This window comes from Triturus cristatus, chromosome 8, assembly GCF_964204655.1.
Source record: "Triturus cristatus chromosome 8, aTriCri1.1, whole genome shotgun sequence".
NCBI lineage: Eukaryota > Metazoa > Chordata > Amphibia > Caudata > Salamandridae > Triturus > Triturus cristatus.
Window position 1 is genome coordinate 518,164,345 of NC_140591.1, and position 23,342 is coordinate 518,187,686.

The window sequence follows — 23,342 nt, forward strand, 5'->3', positions numbered from 1 at the left end:
TTCTAGACTTGCTGCTCTCTATGACTGCAGTCACTGCAGTACTGAGTGTCATGGGCTTTGGTTTTGGTAGTGGTGGGATGGGTTCAGATGTGATCTTCTTACCAGCCTTTTGCTGCCCAGAAGAGGGTACTGCAGGTGTGTTACATTTTCGGAAAAATGAGGAGGGCTTGATGACATGGTTGCACTGGCAAGAGATTTCTCCTTACTGGACACTTTCTTGACAGGAACCTCCTTCTTTGGGGCTGTTTTCTTGATGTTGTTATGTTATATATGAGTTAGTGCTTAGCACAAGCAGAAGCTCTTTGCATATTAATTTGGTGTCCCTGTCAGCTAATTGTATGTGCTGTGAAGCCTTGTGAACCTGCAGGCAATAAACATGAAGCAGAAAGGGGAGTCAGTGAGACTTGACATCTAGCCAATGTACTGTCATCAATATCATTATCATCATCATCTTCACCATCACAGATACTTAAGAATAATATAGCCATTCATAAACTAACAATTCTGTGGTAGACAATACACAGGAAAAGCTAACTTGTTGTTCCTCCAGGCTTCATGGGGACCCTATGGCAGGTGGGGCAGACCAAATCGAATACATGAATTCCATAATTCCTAGGCTCCCTCCAGGGCCATTGGAAACCCTATGGGTGGTGCAGAGGCTGGCAAAACCTGAATAAATCAACTAAATAATTACTGGTCTCCCTTTAGGGCCAATGGGACCCTATTGAAAGCGAGGACAGGCAATAATCAAATAAAAAAATAAAAAAACAACAACTGTATACTACAATAAGCCACAAGAATAAATGCATATATCATTGCTATACAAAATGGGTGCCGCCGCATGGCCAACAAAGAAGGAGGTATGGAGAACAAAGAAAAAATAGTGGCCTATGACAAACACACACACTGATCACACATAACTGCCACCAATACATGGCCAGAAGTGACATGGAGAACAAAGAGCATGTCTACCCTATTTTGACAAGAGCACCCTGCCCCCCAAAAACCTCAAAAGGATTGCAAAGATATATATTATTGTAAGGCCACACCTGAGACTGTATGTCAGCGATGTCAGAAAAGAAAATTAAATAAACTTTGCCATACGTCTAACATTCCTGAATAAAAACACTCTGATTTGGATGGATCATAATTGGTAGGACCCCATTCAGTTAAATGGCCTGAATCTTAGTACAGAGCTTTACATTGATGTTCAGCAAAGCTCTAGGCCGATATGAAGTGCAATTGTCAGCCCTGTTCCCAGGCTTCGGGAGGACAAAATTAATTGCCTCGCCCATCAAAGTTGATGTGGCTCCTGTGTTCTCACCAGTAGTTAAATGAGGACATGAGCTTGGGGGTCAGCTTGGAGGCAAATTTTATGAAATCGCACTGTATATTCATCTGGGTCTGGGGTCTTGTTGGGCTTCAAAGATTTCATGGCCTGCTTAAGCTCCTCGAGCTGGATCGGCTGCTTCAACTCATCCCTGTGGACGGCGCTTATTTTAGTGAGGTGGACACTATTAAGGAAATCCAGGTGCTTTGCTGGTGGACAGATTTCCCTAGTATTAAGGTTAATGTATATCAAAATTCTGCTGCTTTGTCCGCGTCTAACAACTGACATACATCTGAATTGGCAAGAACCTGAACATATTCCCTCTCCCATTTACCATGGAGCAATCTAGCCAGCTGTGTCTCCACTTGTCTCCCCTCACATATATCCATTTTTTAGATGAAGCAAAGCCAATGCAGCCTTGCCTGTGTAGTGCACTCTGAGCTGACCTCTTGCCTCTAGCAATTAATGTGTAAGTTGTCAAATTGATGCAAGACTCCTTTGCCTTTCCAAGTCCCTGATGTCCTGTTGTAGTGCCCATCCACCATTACCTATCCACCTCATGTTGAAATATTCCTTCATGTGGCAGCTCATCTCTTTGCAAATAACTGGATCTTGCAACAGAAAAGGGTGGAGGTGGCAGCCTCCATGGCACTCCACTTTTCCCAGCTCAAGACTCAAGGATGTAGGTACAAGGTCCGAGACTGAAATAACATGAATGGCAGCCAAGCAGACTGACGTCATAAGTGTGTTGTTGACTAGTAAATAGAAGAGTGTGTCTGGTGCACATGAGAGTAATACTTATACTCCCTGCCTGTTTGATGAAGCCTCCTACAAGAGTCTTGTAGGCTTAACTCTGAAAGTGAACTCTTTAGGCGCTTGGAAAATGTGATGGCCTGTCTCACCCAGGCACCCTTCCTAAGCTTGTGGGGACCCCACACTGCACTAAAATCCCCAGTGAGCACAACTTCTACTCAAGCTATCTCCTCTAGAAATCCCCCAAAATGTATAAGGAAAGTATTTTGTGCTGTATTAGGGGTGTAGACTGAGGATAGAGTGAGAGTGTGTCCTTTAAGTATGCATACTAAAATAAGATATTTGCTCTCTTTATCCACTTTAAAATCCTTAAATCTAAAATAAAGTTTATTTTAATGAGGATCGCTACACCTCATTGTATATTGGATATGGAAGAGTGGTATGTTGAGGGATAATTTTGAAGTTGCAGTTCTCCTGATCCCCAGGACCATGATTTCTCCCAACCCCGATCCACCAAAGAGCAAAAAGACAAGTGAAAAAAAACTTGCCCCTCTCAGAGTCTCGGACACATTTGGAATACCCAACTACTACTGAAAGTGCCATCATCTACAGCAAAGGCCTTCCACTCAACCCATGAGCCAAGGACAGCCAGGGGCGATGCCAGGTACCAGTGAATCAAGGAGTGGTATTAAGATATTGTAATGAGTAGTCATAATGATTAGACCTGAGCGGAGTTCATAGAGTTCTGCTACTCAGAACTCTGCGAAGTGTCTAAAAAACTACTCATTGCAACGCTGTGTTCTGCGTTCTGGAAGAAGTTTGCCAGGCACATGTTCATGTTGCCATGTGCTACACTCAGTTCATCCTAGTGTTGCAAATTGCACGAGAAACCCACCACGCCGTTCACATGGGTGCAGCCATCTTGCTTTTCTACTTAGGGCTGTGGTGCTGGGCCTATATTTAGAATCCCTCCTAATCTCTAAACTCCTCCCTATTTAAAAATTATCTACCCCTCATTTTTATTTATTATAGTACTGTGTGTCTTTGTGATTGTTTATTTTATGTTTTTTGGAATGTTTATGGGTGTTTTTCATGGCTTTTGAATGTTGTTTACTTCCTTATTTCTTCTTTCCTTTCCTTTCCCTTCCTTTTCCTTCTTTTCTACCCCACCCAGTGCCATGGCAGAGGGGTGACTTCATCATGGGCGGTGTCGCTGACCGTGTGTGCAGCCCCGGTGATTTTTAGTGATGAGGAGGTGGCAGCACTTGTTTTTTTGTGCTGCACCACCTCCCCGCTATACTGGTAGCAGGTGGCAGGCCCGGCAGCGGATACCCCCTGCAGGGGCATCGGCTGCACTGGGGGAGAGTGTACTGGTGCATGCGGCTACCAGTCAGGTTCGGCGTTTTGCCCAGCAGCTGAAGCATCACTAAGCAGATATCCTGGAGAACAGGACCTGCTAGACCTCCTAGTCGTCAAGATTCCGGGGCTCGATGAGTATTATTTACTTGTTGCATTTGTGTCTACAATGCTAACACTTTGTTTCTGAATAGAATGCTGCTCACACTCAGAGGTAAATTACATTTAGTTTACGTTGGAATATTATTATGTGATCCAGTTTCTAATTTTTGCTAGGAAGGTGGTCAGCGCTACCTAATCATACTCATCATTGGCGCTCACTTTGGCTGATTAATTTAGAAGCCATTGCCGACTGTTCTCCTGTCACTATATTGATTCATTGATATCAGTGAGTAGCACATTCTCTTTCTGACTTCTTTTATGTAGCTCGTGCAGTTCCAAGCTATTTCACAATGATGTGTAGTATGTATCCATGCATTGCAAAAAAGGAGACTGACTTGGTCCATTGAGGGGGTTTAGAAATTAGAATTGAATCAAAGATCATTTACTGTAATGCATTAGTTCCAAATGTAGTTTTTGTTAAGGAAATTCTGAATAGGGATTTTAGGATTAGAATGGGCAACTCAACAATAGCCAATAGACTCTAAACTAGTACTATAGTGACCTGTTTTAGAGAAGTACAATTATGTGATTGCGCTTGCCTGTCATGATAATTAATTTTCTGGAGAATAGTAATGAATCACTCATCTGTTTTTTTTCCATCTTCTTCATTTCTTACATCAGCACCCAAGGACGAAGAAGAATGACGTTGGTTTTCTTTTTTTGGTATCTGACTTTTTCCGGTCTATACTCTAGACTCTAGTTCACTGATCTTCTGCTTTGTTGGCAATCTTTCCCTCTCTCCTGTGTATCTTGTGGTACTGTAGTAGTAAGACTAAAATCACCTTTTGGTACTCTACTGTCTACCATGAAGATTGCAGGGCCAAGTAAGCTAGTATTATAAATAATATTCACAATGTATATTTGTTGAGAAGACTTTCTTTTTCCAGCTTATGCTCTACCAGTTGAGGTCAGGAGAGAGTGGCCTAGTCATCATGGACCACCTTCCATGTTGTGTGCTGCTGTCTCATTCCTTTATACAGTGTAACAGCAGCTCCCTATGACTGTGAGGCAAGGATGGAAAACAAGTATGAGGTTCCACTCCCATTACATCTGCCAACCAACACCATAGGTCTTTCATTGACCATTATTCCACCCCTGGCTTGTCTAACTTTGTGAATCAATCAAACGCTCAGAGTGATGCTGTGGTGCTAACTGAACTGTGGCGATGCATTGCAGTTGTATTTAAGGGGTGGCATATCTGGCATTTATTCTAGCCACACAGACCACCAGTGATGCAGGCTCCTGTGCTGCTGCAGGAGGAGGGGAGTAAGTTGGAGGGGAAGAAGTGGTGCAGGGGCTGGCACTAGTAAGTCACATAATTTCTTGCAATTACTCTTATACTCACTAGCTAGTACCAGGGCGTTGTCAACTCAACACATGACTGTGAACCCACGTAGCTTTACCAGCTGCAGTGGTGGTTTAGTTATTATGGCCTCTCCTATTTGTAACTCACAAAAGCTCACATAATAAGCAATGGTGGTTTGAGGAAACGTGAAAGAATGGAAGGGTAAAATAAAGGAAAATGGTATATGAGTGAAATGGTGGGTGGGTGAAAGGGTGCATGGGTGTGTAAAGGGATGTATGGCAAAAGGATGGTTGTAAGAACGGGTGGATATTGAATAGATGGATAATGGATTGGACATTTTAGTGAAAGACTGGATGAGTGAAAGTAAAGCTTAATCGTGGTGGCTATGGGTGAACTAGAATAAAAGTATGAATGAATATTTGGATTGTTTGGATGAATAAGCAATACAGCTGTTCGCTTGAGGAACATGCTGCTCACCTACTACGCTTACTTAGTTTATGTGGGTTTATTAAAGTTATGGTTCAAAGTGGGGGGGATTTTTTATTTTTTGTTCTACTCCCTTGACTCGCTGTATTTGTAAAATTTGCCAGATGTATCCCGCCCATCATTTTTCACCCCTCTGCCCATAGCATTTGGCCACCTATGACCAAAGTGCAGCAGGGCTCAATTCAATTTGTGACTGCAGTGTTGGCTGTGCAATGTGCGTCTGCTTCATTTTATGTTTTTAATGCATTGCAAACCGAACACACAAGGTTTGTTGTTTCCCTTTGCCTACTCAGTCACCTTAGGAAAAAATAAAGAAGTGGGTACTACCTCACTTCTTTATTTTTTCCTAAGGTCTTCTATCCCAGACTACCAAAATCTTGGAAAATCTATTCTTGACATGTGCCACATTTCATTTTAGAACCATGTGAAGTGAAGTGATTCCAGAATATATTTCATGGTTTCCCATAACGGGATTTACACCTGTTCAGATTTTTCCCTTTCTACTTCTGTCAACTTGTACAGTGACTGTAAAAGCCAAAGATGATGTATCGATGATCAGTGTAGTGGCCACTCTATCAAAAAAGCTCTACCCTATCAGTCTTATGCCACTACAGTATGTGCAGTAGAGTAAGTCAAGTTTCCCTTCCTTTCTCACTGCCTAGTGAATTCATTTGTTGGAAATCATATGTGGTAATGGGCGAGGCCAGTGAGTAAAGTGGGAGTAAGTGCATGATTTGATGTCAAATACAAGCTATGTAGCCCCTTCCTTTCTTGTACTGTAGTCCATCTTTTTCCCAAACATCTACTTATGGCAAACAGGAAAATATCCGCATTTCATATGTGAGGCTGGTGAAGTAGTATCTTATTATATTAGTATTCATCTTCCGCTTTAGAGTCAGGGTAGAAAGAGATATGCATTTGGAGCAGAGCAGGGCCATTGGAATTAAAAAGAGATAATTGTCAGCTAGAACTGCCATAGCTGTAGACAGCACTGACAACACCAGGCCATTGCAGTGCCACATCCTGCAGTGGCAAAACACCATCAAGAGTCGGCTTACAATGATGGAGCAAAGCCTGGACCAGCTCCGGACCAACATCTGCAGTGCCCTCTTCTAGTCCTTTTCTAATTTTTTTGTGCTGGTGGGAGGGACTTATTTGTTGTCGCTGGGTGGAGAGGATGGGAAAGGAGTTGGGACCGGGTTTCACTTTCTTTGAAACATTTTGAATTTTGGGATATTGGGGCTTGGGTCAGTTTGTTTTGAGAGATGGGTGGGTATGTAGTGTGGGTAGAGAGGGTGGGTTTCTTTGTAAAAAAAAAAAACAATTTTATTTTATCTAAATGTATGTATGAAGTAATTTGTTTTAGTTTTACTTTGCAATGTTTATGCATGTTTATGTGCTTCTAAGAGAGAGTGTAATGCTTAGGTATAGAGTTATACCTCTCTAACTATCTTGACCATTAGGAGGGGTGCTGCCATGACCTATATTGTCTACAACAACCTAGATAAATGATAGTAGCAGTTACTTACTAGGTGAAATAGTCCACTTCACTCCATAGTTGTCTTACTCTTACCTGAATATAGATGAAGAAATAATGGGAAAGGCAACACAAATTCACAAGTGAGGTCCCACTTCCAGCTTCACCCAGGTGAACTCCAACTTTAGGATTAATATGAATCATTGATTAGCCATCATAGGCAACTAAATGAAAAAAAAAGACTTGAGTTAGTGGGTTATTTCAAGGCTTCACAAAGACTTAACACCAAAATACTGCATGATGACACAACAAGAATTCCTGAAAGTAATAAAATACAACAAATTAACTCAAAGTCTGGAGTGGACAAGCTTAGGTTAAGCATTTATGGTTACGCAACACAAGACCTGAATGATGATGCTGACAACTGATGTTCTTCCTTCTATATCTATTATATGTATCACTTTTCATGCACTGGTGTGTCGGTGGGGCCAGTGTGGGCTATTGCTTAGAAGATCCTGTAGTAAGCTGGTGTTGCTTTCACTACATCCACCCCTACAAGTGTGTGATCCATTGATGGTGTAAATTAAGTCACACCTTTATAAATCATACAGCCCCAGAGAAGGTGGTTAAGGGTTTGATGCCTGGATGGAAAAGGGGATTTGGGTAAACGTTTGACAAAGACAACCACTACACAAGGACAACATTAAACTCTGCAATGAGCAGCACATCATTTTGCATTAATCTGCTGTGGAAGGAAATGAAGGAATGAGTATGACAGAGTACAGTTAAATGCATTGCAAACAGTCCTTATGCCCCGAGACCCAAGTTATCAGATATCTATCTAAATGTTCCGTCTTCTAGGTTGGGAGTGAACACACCCATCCAGTTTTCCAAATGTTATTGTTAAAAGAAAAATGATACTCTATTGCACAATTAGGTGGTGCATCTCCTTGGTAATATCCATCACTCTTGGATGCCTATCTCGACTGGTCCGGTAGGTAAGCCGGAGTGTTGAGCTCATCTTTCGTTCATGCAGGAGACTAGAAGGGCTGCAGATTGTAAAACAGAAACTGTATTTTTGAGTCAAGAAGAAGTACAGAAGGAAGGTAAGCGTCATGACGAGTGTATCAAGAAGACTCGGAGACAGAACAAAAAAAACAAGAGGGGAACACAGAGTTTTACTTTTGCCACAAGTCCAGCACACACAATCACACACACAGCAGCATTTCACAAATAAGTGCACTTCTCTCCATTCCACATTGCTGAGTACTAGCCCTCAGACTCTTGGTTTAACTTTGATTCCAAAGTCGATAACTCTTTGCTTTGAGATGCTGATGAGATAGTCCCGCAGATCTCTCCCTGAGTTGTTCCATCCTCCTACTGACTCCAAGTAACTCCATCACAGACCAGTCATCATGACCCGAGCAAGATAGACATGTAGTGCACTTCTGTTGAAGGACAAGAAGAGAAGCAAAATTGCTCTATTTTGCATAGGTTTTTGTTTGCTAACTAAAGTGACTGTTCTGGTCTCTGAACAACAAAGAAAAAAGAGAGGACCCTGTAATTAAACCTGACTAAGGGTGAATGGGCCAATCACCTCCATGGAAAAATATGATCACCCATCACTCAGGCCCCAAACATTGCACATCGATAATCTCAAGAAAGTTCTTGCATTACAGTTCCACACACACCCTCCCTCACTGTCAGCCACCAAGTGATGAATCATCAATCATCATCACTCGCACAATCTCTCACTCACTGTTGCAAAGTTGTAGTTGCCACTTCCAATCCAAGCATGGGTAGTTTTCGGTATTAGGTGTTCATCTTTGATGCAGGCAACACATTGGAATTTAGTATAGGCAGGCACTCTTCTTTAAATCATCAATCTTCTGGGGCGGACCTGCTAGTGCTAAGTGATGGAAAAAGAGATATGCATAGGCATACAAGAGGAGCAGGCATTGTTTTGAATATCCTTAAGGAATTGTGCAGACTGCTTCAATGCACACTGGTCGAACTGCAATCCCACAATATGTGTGACTAGAAAATTGTGGAGCAGTATAAATCTAACACAAAAAGAATAATGTTCCATTGGCTACTTTCATTTTTTGCTGCAAAGATAAAAGTTCAACAAGAAGTAATTTACAAGTTCTATAGGGTTACTGGCATACTTAGTCCAGGAAGTAGAGTTTGTCCTCAAACTCAGGTGGTTCACCCAGAAGTTGATCAGCTAACACACTTGATTCAGTTTATGACCAATCATCATCCTCCTCTTGTGCTGTTTCAGGAACAGTGTAATTGTGTGACATAACATGTTGGTTCATTTTGATCATAGTCAATATCCCCACTTTTTGAGGTGAGAGACTGGTCTTTCTCACTGTAGCAACTGCACCAACTGCACTGAACACACGCTTATCAGAAATACTGGCTACAGGACAAGCCAGATGCTTTATTGCCAGCCTGCTGAGTTCTGACCATTGGTGCATCTTCCCATACCAACACATCAATGGATTTTGATGCACATAGACCTCTTTCGGATCATCCAGGTACTCCTGGAACATCCTGTGGCTGTTCATTAGTGTTGCCACTTGCTCAACCTGTTTTGACATCGCCTCTGCACTGGACTTAAGCCTTGCCGATTGAAACCAATACAATGCAGAGGTTGGGTTTGGTCCTTATGTTGCTGTTGTTGCAGGAGTTCTGGTTGATGGTGTTGTTGGCTACTGTGAGACAAAACTGCCCTCTCTGGAAATTAAAGGCGGCACCCCAGAACTACAGGGTGGGACTCTAAGTTCCAGGCCTCTGGCTTGCTCTACAATCCACCTCTTAGTATTTTGAAACATATCCTTCAGAAAAAGGAATTAAAGAGGGCCGACTTTTTTCTACTGTGACACAGATGTACTCTTTAGACCTGATGATATCATGTTGCAGCCTCGTGTTATAAGCTAAGCAAAGGATTAAGCTCTCAACCAAGGCATGCGCTTATATGTTTTCATTCACACCTGCGAGGACGAACCTTTCAGACACCTTTTTTACCTGTCCTGTAAGAGATGCAGCAATGGGATAGGTTGGCCCATTGTACTGTTCTCCTTGCTAGCTTCCTGTGTAAAATCCTCAAAAGGGAGTAGCATCTGTGTCAGGTATTTGACTGGGCCCCATTTGACCGCATCCATGGTCATAGCTTTCCCAACTGCTTCCCCTTCTCTTACAATGACATAGTTATTGGTCTGTTTGTACTGCTCAAACAGATGTTGAAACATCTAATAGGACGAGTTTCAATGTGCTGGCATTTTCTGTATCAGGGCTTTAACTGGTGCTCTTAATTAAGCTAAATAAGTCACCTTCCATTTTGGGCAGATGGCTGCCACTAAATCTAATAATCCCACTCCTTCCAAAAAGAAAAAGGGAGGAGGTGCAGTGTTAAAATTTTTGCCAGCTTCCCATTGTAATAATAATATTAATAATACAGACACTTATAGAGCGCAACAGCCACCTTAAACAGAGGTGTACCGGTGCTAATGCGATCAGTAGTGCGTGGAAATATCTGTCTAATAAGTAGCTTTTGAGATAAGCAGCACAAACATGGTGTTGGGTGGTTCCGCTCGTAGAGCCCTTCCTGCCTAAACACGCCTGTAATAGTTGCCTGGATTTTCTTCTTTTCTTGGCCACTAACACAGGCGTCTTTCAAGAAGTAAATGGTGGTTCAAGACTCAATGTGCTTTGTAGTGGGGCAGTCAATGTATGCTGTGGTGTCTCCATCTCACTAAGAGTCTTGTGTCATTGTGAAGTTGCTGAGGTGGGTGATTCTGCTGGTGGATTGCTGGGGACTGGGCTGCTTTGTGAGAAGATGTCACCCTCTCATCTTCCTCATCATCACATCCCACCATGATTGGAGTTGTAGACGATATTCCCCAGTTCTTCTCACCACCATGTTTATCAATTTTTTTATGTTCTCCTCTCACTTTATTGCATGGTGTTTTTTCATTTGGGTCATTTGGCCCCAGCACCATGATGTGTAACAGGCTTACCTCACTGAATATTCATGTGGCAAATGCTGCATATTGCAATGTGCTACCCCTCTTTGCTAACAGTAAACAAATCCCAAACTGAAGAGCACTACTTTTTTACTGCTCCACTGCCAATGCCTGAAGAAGAACTGTAGGTAGGTGGACATGTCATCATTTGTCTATCAGCTTCTCCTGAGGTAGAGGTTGGTGCAGGTCTCAGCTGGGGCTCTGCAAATATGAGACCTGATGACGATGCTACCTGTGCCACATCCCTGGGAACAGGTTGAATAGAAATGTCAGACTCCTTTGTATCACCTTCCACAATAACTACCTCTTTATTGTCATCCTCCTCATCACCCCTTTCAATAATTCTAAGTCTTTCAGGAACTTTTCTTTTCCTTTGCCTCTCCTGTTGTCTCCTGGACTCTGCCAGGTTCCACTCCATGACCCTATCATCATCATCAGAAGTGGTGCTTGGAGAAGATGGTGGAGTAGTACCCTTCCTTTTCCTTGCTGGAGATCTGGAAGACAATGATTCTAAAAGAGGAGGTTCTTGCTTGGAAGGAAGCTCAACCCTCTGTTCTGCTCCAACATCAGGAAAATGTACTATTGCTGGCTACAGCTGCTGTCCACTTTGTTCTGTGTCCTGAAATGATGGTGTACTACTTTACGAAAGGGACAAATCAAATTCAACGTCACTACTCATCGGCGTAGATATGATTGCAGTGGCTGGCTCACTGACAGACATGGTCCTCAGCTTAGGTTGGTGCGGTGCTTTTGATGCAGGAGTTCTGCTCCCATCTTTCTCCCCAGATGCCAGTGCAGCAGCACAAGTTTGCTGAAAAAAGTTCTGGCTGGCACACCAGTGGTTGAAAGTTGCTTCTTCTCACTAGCCATTTTCCTGGCAGCATCTCTATTTGGGGCCATCTTAAAGCTCTCAGTTGTCAGTTGCACCGAGCTGTATACATGTAAGTGACTGAAGGAGTGTTGTGTGACTGCACAAGCCTTCAGTTTGGCATTACTGTGAGTGATGTTTCTTCTCTTGTGCACCTAAAAAAACAAGCAAGAAAAACATATAGTGTGAAATGTGGCATTGTTTGCAGTTTGGATTAGTACAGACAAAGGAAATATTAGTGTGGTTGTTTTGTTCGCTTAGGTAAACCATTTTAAGTCAAACCACACCAACATACCATAATTACTCGTCAGAATATAACACACAATATACAGAATGATGGAACTCTTTCCTTTATGTCCATATAATGTAAAGGAGACACCTGTGGCACTCAGGGAACTAATCTTTTTGAAAAAGAATGATGCTACAGTATAAAATGCACCATAGTCCGGGTGTCCACTAGGAGGAAATTTAAATATATACCTAAAAAGCTTAATGCTGTTGCAAAGCTGTCGCCGATGGTGGATGGATGGATGGATGGATGGATGGATGGATGGATGGATGGATGGATGGATGGATGGATGGATGGATCAACCGAGGCAAAATGTTCCAAAATAATTTACAATAAAAAACCATAACGTTCTAAAAAAAAAACAAATTAAAATAAAATAAAAATTATATTTACAAAATTAAAATTAAAAATGTGAAATCAAAAAGATAAAAAATGTAAATAAAAAAATTAAAATTAAAACAAATAAAAAATGTACAATTAAAATAAAAAAAATTAACAATAAGAGAAATTATCCTCAAGCATATTATTAAACTGATATCTCCTCTTTCCATTCAAGCCTATGGCAAAGGCACACTGGCTGGACTCCCAAAATGCCAGTGCCACATGGCCAACAACACACTAAGCATGAAAGTATGGGGAACAAAGAACACATGCAGGCCTATAGCAAAAGCACACTGACTGGCTACACAAAATGGCCACCAGCCACATGGTCACAACAACAACAACCATAAAGGATGCCTGGCCACAACAAAGAATACATGCAGGCCTATGGAAAAAGCACACTGTTTGGCTACACAAAATGCCCCCCAACCACTTGGTCACAACAACAACCATAAATTAGACATGGCCACAACAACGAATACATGTAGGCCTATGAAAAAAGCACACTAGCTGGCTACACAAAATGGCCACCACGCCACATGGTCACAACAACAACAACCATAAAGGGGGCATGGCAACAACAAAGAACACATGTAGGCCTATGGCAAAAGCACACTGGCTGGTTACACAAAACTTTGCTCTGCTTACGAAGTTTGCAGAATTCAGCAACTCGACGTTCCAAGGAGAATGCGGAGTTACGGATAAACTCTGCACCGCAGTGGAGTTTTTTTGTTAGGGTGCTCCAAATGTCCTTTCATACACGTGGGGGAAACTTGTCTGGTGCTTGCAATCACCCACGAGATTTTCAGAGCCATTCGCGGGCGCCATGAGATTTGCTAGCCGACCGCATGCTCTGGTGAGATTTTGCGGTTGCCAATATGTTATTCAGGAGGGGTAGCAACTTCTGCCGGAGGTTTTCCGCCATATGCAGTCCCAAATGTGCAGAATCTAATGCGGCGGCAATCTGGGAAAGATTCTCTCCTTGAGAAGCATCAAAATCTTCCCAATATGATGAGTTGAAAACCTCCTCAAATCAACATTTGGCGTTGTTTTACTTGCATGAGGAGTCCATTTTGTTTTTTTACTTTTTTCCAACTGGAAGGAAGTGCCTCCAACTTTCTGTTCCTGTCCAGCAGGCTCCTCCCAGTGCTTTGTCCATCTCCTTGTCACTTTTCAATTGTATTTGGAGCAGGAAGGATCACTCTTTGTGTCTTCTGTGTATACCACTGGATTTAAGGACTTTGTATTTGAGATTTCACAAGTAAGTTGAAAAAGTAGTGCTGTTTGTTTGATTGGGGCATGCAACTGGGTTTATTTTCACTTGTAATCAATTTTTAAAATGTATTGTGGTGGGTGACCTGTAGTTTCAGTAGGGGCCTAGCTATTTCTTTGTAAGTAATTTTTCTTTTTTTTTAAAGGAAACATGTTCCACAGTTCACTTCATTTTCTCCATGTTTTTTAAATAAATGTGCAATATTGATTAATTCACTATATGCCCTAGTCTGCCAAAGTGCCTTACAGCCAGTAGGCCCAGAACTCGTCATGGGTGCATGAAACAACTTTTCTGTCGTATCTGTTGAATTGAAACATCATTCAGGCCATGGATGGATTGGGATTAAAACATAAAATGTGTTTTGTTTTGTGGTATTCCATTTTTCTTCAAGGAAGCAATATTTAGGTGTGGTAATGCCTTTGGAGAATGTGTGTTGTTGTAAACATTGTTACCCCTGTTAATTTAAATTTTTGGCATTGCTGAATTAATGCTGTGTTCCTTTTGTGATCAATGCCTCCTTTGTGTGGCGGGTGTGTGTGTTTGCCATAGGCCACCATTTGGCTTTTTTCTCCATGTGGCCAAGAGCCATTTTATATAGTCAGGGTCCATAGGCCTGTTGTGTGTAGATTTAGATTCCGTATATAGATTTCCCTATTTATGCCCTTATATAGGTACAATTCATATTGCCCTTATTTAGGCATAGAAAATCCAGCCCTTATTTAGGCATTGTCCATGCTAACCAAATACAGGCATGGTCTCCTACATCTGTCAATCCACGTCACAATGAGTTCTTGGAAAACCAGACTCTTAAGCCTTCAGGAATTGCCCTTGCTTGGATATTGATTTCTCCAAGAACTCATTTATTATGCATGAACATCTATTCCTTAGGGGTTCATTCATGACGTACTGATGCCCGACTTTTACGTCAATACAGGCATTCTTAAACACCTTCAATGTATAAATATACCTGCACTTGCCCTGGCAAACCACGGTTCCGGTACGGTCCAGCTCGACTGCCTACTTGCGGTTCGCCACAACAAGTTCGGAAGGAGATCGAGTTCCTGCCTGATGCACTGACCAGACTCTGTCATCCTCCTCGCAGAGAATCCGACTCCAGTGTTTCTGACTCCCCTTGCGGGGTGTTAGATATCGAGTCCCGGAAAGAGATTCCAACCTCACGCATTCTAAGGTATGGAGCAGACTAGAACTTAGAGAAACTTTTGGCAACTCTTGGCAAAACTAAACTATAGCTTGCTATACTTTAGAAAACAGCACCTACTTCTTACCTCGTACTACACTTAGGTTAGGTACACTGGGGTAGAACAATTTAGAAGCATCAGATGAGTATTCACATTTTAGTCTGTGTTATTTATGTATGTATTTTATGAATATATGTCATAGCTACAAACCATTGCTATTGCAGTATTCTTTTATCTTACTGCTGCCTGTCTTACGATTGTAGCAGTTTATATCTCTTGCACGACAAATAAGACTATTCAATAAACCCTTTTTATTGAAACACCTGTTTACCTATTTCTGTGTAACTCTGTAGAAATGAAGCATGCACGATTGACTGAATGAAACTATTATCTATTGTTTCCACGATTCTGAGATTGTTCCGATTCGAAGGGAAACAAAGTTGTCATGTTTATGCGGTTGTCAGAAACTAATCCCTTCTTGTTTATTCGAAAAGTTTCTAGTGACCTCTGAGTTAGCTGGCACACACAAGTAATTAAGTTTAATGTACTCAATAGAGACATACTGACCTCAGTCCTATGTCAAATCTATAGTGTATATTATTCCAATGCGCAGAGCCTATCAGGGATATAGGAACTACACTACAGGCCTGTATGTGTTTGTTTTCCTGGCCTCCTGCTTGTTGTTGTGACCATGTGGCTAGTGGCCATTTTGTATAGACACCCAGTGTGCTTTTGCCATAGGCCTGCATGTGTTCTTGTTGTGGCCATGCCTCCTTGCTTGCTGTTTGACCATGTGGTCAGTGGCCATTTTGTGTAGGCTGCCGATGTGCTTTTCCCATAGGCCTGCATATGTTCTTTGTTTTCCAGGCCTCTTGCTTGTTGTTGATTGTGACCACCATGTGGCTGGCGGCCATTTTGTATAGCCAACCAGTGTGCTTTTTCCATAGACCTGCATATCTTCTTTGTTTTGGTCATGCCTTCTTGCTGGTTGTTGTTCTGACCATGTCATGGCAGCCATTTTGCATAGGCAGTCCATTAGCTTCTGCCATAGGTCTGCCTTTCTTCTTTGTTTGTGACCATGCCTTCTTGCTGGTTGTTGTTGTTTTTTTGCATGTGATTTTTCTTCTTTTGTAAAGGAACAATATTGCACAGTTTAGTACATTTTCTCAATTTTGTTTTAAATGGCTGTATTCTTTTAATACACTATGTAGCCTAGTTTGCCAATGGACTGAGCCTTCCAGCCAGTAGGCCCAGTGCTAGCCATGGGTGCATGAAAAACATCTGTTTCTGTTGTGTCTGTTAAATTGAAACATCATCTAGGCTATGGATGGCCTTGGATTAAAATACAAAACGTGTTTTTTGTGGTATTTCTCGTTTTTTATGTAAATAGTGAATAGGTTGGATAATGCCTTTGGAGGATGTGTGTTGTTTTAAAAATGTTTAGCCCTGTTGATTTTCATTTTTGGCATTGCTGTATTATTCAATGCTGTGTTCTCTCTGTCTAACTATGCCTCCTGTGTGTGTTTGCCATACTCCACCATTTGCCTTTGTTCCCCATGCCATGTGGCCAGAGGCCATTTTGTATAGTCAGTGTCCATAAGCCTGGATGTGTTCATTGTTTTCCAGGCCTCCGGCTTCTTGTTGCCATGTGACTGGTGGGCAGTTTGCGTAGGCAGTCAGTGTGCTTTTGCCATAGGCCTGCATGTGTTCTTTTTTTGAGGCCATGCCTTCTTACTTGCTGGTTGTTGTTGTTGTATAACCAATGAACATATGGCTGGCAGCCATTTTGTGTAACCAACCAGTGAGATTTCCCAGTAGGCCTGCATGTGTTCTTTTTAGTTTGTTCCTCATGCCTCCTTGTTTGTTGTTGCTTGTGACCATGTGGCTGACGGTTATATTGAGTAGCCAGTCAGTGTGCTTTTGCCATAGGCCTCCATGTCTTCTCTTGTTCCCAATGCCTTCTTGCTCAGTGTTGTTGTTGTTGTTGCTGACCATGTGGCAATGGCAGGCTGCCATTTTTGGCGTCCTGCCAGTGTGACCCTTTGCTTTGTCATATGCTTGCATGGATGGTTGAGCAATGAGATACCACCACTGGTATGTCGACCCGGACCTATTTTGGAATAAAAAACATGCCTGCTGCATCAACCTCTAGGGGAGCAAGCTGGGAGCAGCACCCTTGCATTGGTGGACTCACCCCAATCTAGGCCCAAGCCCATTTCTGTCACAGAGGCAGCAAGTCTAATCATGTCAATGACGACAAGCAGTGATGCTGAAATTTACTTATCTCAATCACAAAGTAGTACCCAATCATTGTAGGAAACTCAGAGAAGTGGACACCAATTACAACATCTGCAACCACCAATAGTAGTTCCTCCCAAAGTAGGGGCAGTTCAGGAGATTGAGCTTCATGCTGAGGAAGTAGAGTAAGCCACTCTTTCAGAAGATCCATTGTCTTCCAGATCTTCAGGTACAAAAAGAAGGGTTAGTGCATCATCTTCTTCTCCAAGCTCCCCTTCCGATGATCTAAACACCACTTGGATCCCGCCTCAGTCTGAGAGTAAGACACGCCATAAGAAAAGGCTAGGAAAAATGAAGGTTCCTGAAAGCCTTAGAGTTATGGAGGCATATGTAGAAGAGGATGACGACCAGCCAGTCTTCATGGGTGTTAGCACAACACAAAATGGAGCTCTAGGGGCAGAGAACAGGTCGTCCCCCACTCATGCGTTTCTATACAACAAGTGACCTGTTCCCGAGGTGAAAAAACAGTTTAAACATCTATACCCGTTGTCATATATTTTAAGACAATCTATCCAGCATGTGGTCACACCATCTATGCTACTTATGGGTATGATTTCACCAATTTAAAGAGAAAAAGAATGAAGAAATTCATACGAGGTATAACGGTCTCTGTAGTCCCCAAGTGTCTGTCTCTAAACACCCAAAAGTGGTGAAAAAAGTGTAGGAAAGGAGCGAGGGAGCCTCACGGTAGCAACACCAGGGAGGTTTAAGCAGGAAGGTACTCGCCTGCTACCTCAAGGTCTCATCATCAGCTACCCTCGTTCCGAAAATAAGATATGTGTAAAGGAGGAAGAATGGGTAACAAACCAAAAAGTGTTTAGGTGTGTGTAAAAGAAAAGATAGTGCCAAATTATGTGCACCGAGGAAACCCCACAACTATATACAGATATGAGCTAGAACACACTGGCTTACAATTTTATTCCATGCTGTGTGTCTACTCTTATTAAAATGCCGACATGTTTCATTGCCTTTGGGTACACCTACGGCAATTTCTTCAGGGCGTGGGGTTTTTTTCTAACCCTGCATTTCCGCCTGTCTTTTAGTAAAAACACTTCGGGATTTTACCCAACGTGGGTATACCTTTACCCTGGAGCTCTTGCATGCGATAAACTGCACTTCTTCTAGGCTCTTCTGGTTAGCTCCTACTGTGAGTCTTAGTTGCTTGCGCGTCCGGCGTTAGGATGCGGTGCTGAGCTAACGCCGGACGCGCAAGCAACTAAGACTCACAGTAGGAGCTAACCAGAAGAGCCTAGAAGAAGTGCAGTTTATCGCATGCAAGAGCTCCAGGGTAAAGGTATACCCACGTTGGGTAAAATCCCGAAGTGTTTTTACTAAAAGACAGGCGGAAATGCAGGGTTAGAAAAAAACCCCACGCCCTGAAGAAATTGCCGTGAGTGTACCCAAAGGCAATGAAACATGTCGGCATTTTAATAAGAGTTGACACACAGCATGGAATAAAATTGTAAGCCAGTGTGTTCTAGCTCATATCTGTATATAGTTGTGGGGTTTCCTCGGTGCACATAATTTGGCACTATCTTTTCTTTTACACACACCTAACACTTTTTGGTTTGTTACCCATTCTTCCTCCTTTACACATATCTTATTTTCGGAACGAGGGTAGCTGATGATGAGACCTTGAGGTAGCAGGCGAGTACCTTCCTGCTGAAACCTCCCTGGTGTTGCTACCGTGAGGCTCCCTCGCTCCTTTCCTACACTTTTTTCACCACTTTTGGGTGTTTAGAGACAGACACTTGGGGACTACAGAGACCATTATACCTCGTATGAATTTCTTCATTCTTTTTCTCTTTAAATTGGTGAAATCATACCCATAAGTAGCATAGATGGTGTGACCACATGCTGGATAGATTGTCTTAAAATATATGACAACGGGTATAGATGTTTAAACTGTTTTTTCACCTCGGGAACAGGTCACTTCATGGGTGTTAGCCCAGCCCCAATGGAGACCGACGTTACCCCATCCCAACTTGATGGGAGGGATGCAGCACCACAGATACCACCGCCACTGTCAGGTGCCATATTTGGAAAGTCTCGGCAGCGACGTACATCCACAATGACCTCAGTAGAAGTAGGTACAGCAGAGAGTTAAATGTCAAAACGGCCATGTACCGCCAGTTCATCTGACATTGGCAGTGGCACCAGTGTCACAAAAGTGACCTCCCCAGTTTGGGACTTCTTCATGGTTAGCAAGAAGGAGGTGAACATTGCCATATGCCCCATTTGCGGAGCAAGTGTTAGTCAGGGTAAACTTGGCACGAACTATGGTACCAGGGACCAATAACCTATTTGAGAAAGCACCATATGATCCAGTTGGAGGGGCACCTTAGCGGCTAAAAAAACTGCAAGTGTTGTTGGTGAAGGGCTGAAAGGTTGTGCAGGGTATCTGATCTGATCACGGTGAAAGGTGAAGAAGAGGAAGAAATTTTTGTTACGCAAAGCAGCCCTCACCCCAGCAGTGCAGTAATGTCGCTCACATCAGCAACATTGCAATGGCACAAGACTCAGGTCGAGACACCAAGGCAAGAGAGGACAGTGACTGCCCCGCTGAAATGCACATTGAGCCTACCAATGTCTTCTCTCAAGAAGTCACCAGCATTAGCGGCACTAGAAAAGAAAAAGATCCAGGCTATTATTCCTGGCTTGTGTAGGCCAGAAGGGCAGTATCAATGCAACCACACAATGCAAAGCTGGCTAAAATTTTAGAGCCGGACCTCCTCTCTGTTTCTTTTGTGGAAGGGGTTGGTTTTCTGGAATTTGTGGCAGCCATCTGCCCAAGATGAAAGCTTTACAGCTAGTCCTACTTCGCCAGAGTTGCTGTTCCAGTGCTACATCACAATGTGCTGAATTTGCTTGGACAAGCTTTGCAGCTGAGTGCTGTTCACACTATCCACCTGACAACTGACATGTGGACCAGTTGCCAAGCCAATGATTACATGTGCATCATTGCACACTGGAACTCTTTTGTGGGGCTAGAGAAAAGATATCTGCAGGTGTTGACACTGCTGAAATTTTTAATGCCGCTCGGAAGCATGCAACAATAGCCATGTTCACCATGTAGAAATCCCATACTGCTGCAAACATTTTGTAAGACTTTCACAATGAGGTCTTTGAATGACTGCAACCAAGAGGGCTTAACATTGGCTTTGTTGCCATGGACAATGGCAGTAATATAGTTAAGGCCATGGCGATGGTGGCTATATCAGGGTCCTGTGTCTGGCGCAGTGCATCAACATCACTTTACAGCACTTTCTCAAAATAAGACCAAGTAAGCAACTTACTTTCCTTCTGCAGAAGAATATGCACTAATTTCTGCCATTCATTTAAAGCCCGGTCACAGCTGAGGATCATTCATTGCGATAATAGAATGCCATTTAAAGCACTCATACAGAAGGTGCCAACATGTTGAAATTCAACTTATTACATGCTTGAATGCCTGTTTAAGCAGTACAGACCGATCAATGAATATGTCATACAAAGATGGCATGCAACTGTGAAAGGCATGATCATTGAGATGAGCCAATGGAGGCTAGTCAAATGCCTGACAAAGATTCTGCTTCCTTTTGAGGTGTTCACACAGGAAGCCAGCAAGGAGGACAGTACCAAAGGCCAAGCTATCCTGTTGTTGATAATGCCACAGGAACAGCTAAAGGAGATGTCTGCAATATACGCAGGTGTGGAGGAACAAAATGAAGCATATGACTTTGTGGAGAGCTTAATCCTACGCTTATCTGTTAATATGAGTGTGCAAAGAGACATTGTGTCATCCAAACTTTACATATCTGCCACAATTCTTGATCCACGGTACAAACCATTACTGTCCATTTTCATTTCTTTTTGAGACGGGAAGGTTGCAAAATACAAAACAAGAACAGGAGCATCAGCCCTAAAATCTGCAACTCAATGGTTTCTACTGGCAGGGCTTGAGTCTAGTGCAGAGGTGAAGGCAAAAGAGGTTGAGCAAGGTGGAGCATCAATGACCATTGAGCGCATGGTCCTGGCCTATTTGGATGACCTAACAATGTCTTCCTTGATCAAAACCCATTGTTTTATTGGTATTGGTAGAGGCGCCAGTGGGCTGTGCTCAGCAGGCTGACAATAAACTATCTTACTCGCCCGATAGCCAGTGTTTTCCTCTGAGTGTGTTTTCAGTGCTGCTCATGCTGTTATCACAGTGAGAAGGGCCAGTCCCTTGCCCCAAAATGTGTAGAGAGTAACCATGATTAAAATAAATCAGTGCTTTATACCACTGAATTACTCCATACCTGAAGTATAACAGAAGGAAGATGTGGTAGACTCAGGTCATGGAAGTAGTGTGTTAAATGACCTACTTCTGGAAGAACCACCAGAGTTTGAGGACAAGCTCTACTTCCCTGACTACAAGGCCTGGGTCAACAGCCATAGACCTTTCTTTCTCAGTCTCTATCACTGATCTGCTTTCTTTCTTTGACGCCCCCCAAAAAAAGAAAAATGTAGGAGAACATTATTTACTTGTATTTATCTGTGTCTGGTTGACTAATTCATCCCCATTGTTTTACTCTTAGACACATTTTATTGCCAGATTGAAGTTACAACAGTGTGCAGTGAAGAAGCTCCTCACCCCTACCCATTTCCCTCAAGGGCATTGGATGGAGAGATACAAACAAATGTGTGCCTGCCTCCAACCCTGGGCCATGACTATATTTTCTTCCCTAGTTTATTATTATTCTATCTGGACTGCTCCACATTATTTAATTTAGGCTTCGTGAACAACGGATCTGCCATGTGCCACGCTCATGGTGACCACGTCTGGATTAGAAGAACAGGTGAATGCAATGCATTACACGCTCAGTGGTTGTTATTTGTGAGTGTGTTGAAGTGATTCATGTGGTGGCAGCCAATGACACTGGGTGTTTGTTTATCTGTAACTATTACACTTAAATGTGTTTGTGATGAATTACAGTGTTCGTGGCCGAATGACTGCTGATCATTTTTTCCCATGATGGTGAATTCTTTTTTTTCTTCCCCAAGATTGTGAGATTTTTTCACCGGGTCCACTCCACACTGCTTTGTTTTATTGTTTTCTGCTTTATACTCCTCGGAGAGTAAGACCAGACCTGTCCCTTTAGAATAGATAAAGCAAACACAAATCTAGACTAAACCAAAAAAATACTCAATATTTCTCTTGTGCAACAACAAAATTGTACTTCAGGTCAATCTATTGCACCTGACTCCGGACACAGTCGGTACAGAGTTGGACACCTTACTCGAAGTCGGGAGGATCAGGGATGATGGAGTGACTCAGGGCGTGGGTGTGACTACTTCGAAAACTGCCAACAGAAGAATTACGTTTTCAACTTCAATGAAGCCAACTGATTTGGTGAAGACTTTAAAGTGGCCTTAACAGACTGACCCAGCTCTGCGTAGTAGTGGTGAGTGGTGACAGTGGTGCGTTGATTTTACTTGATTGGAAAATGCAATGTTGCTGGGTGTGTGTTCAGCGCTGTCTGGCTCAAATTTGAAGCTAAGTGGTAGTTTGGTGGGGGGATTGTTGTTGAAGGTAACTGGACACAGACATTAAGTCATGATCATCACTTTATGCATGTGCTGTTAGGCTACATATTATTGTTATATGATTCATGATGATGAATTGATGATCATGATGATAGTTGCAAGTTTAATCAGCCTGATACCGATAGTTACATGTGGCTATTTTATTGTGATTTTTTGTTTGTTGTAAATTGCCCTCACCTAATTGTTCATACAGCATGCATAAATGAATGAGTGCAAAATGGACTATTCTTCTCTGCTCCCTTGCACTATCTCTGAGTCTTCAAGGTGTACTCCTTATGAAGTTTATCTTCTTTCTTTCTCCTTCATTGGACAATAACATTTTTGTTTTTCAATCCACAGGCCCTCTTACCCTGTGCCAAACTGGAAAACCAACAACAACCTGGCTGCGGCAAAGGCAGCATCCGAAGTAAAACAGTAACACCCCAAAAGAGATTTAAATCATAATTTTAAACTATAAAAATTGTATTCCCCTAACAATATACACTAAACCCACAACTGGCCCACCCGGCTCCTTGTCCGCAACCATTGTCCCAAGTAGTGTCCAACAAAATAAAGTCCAAAAATG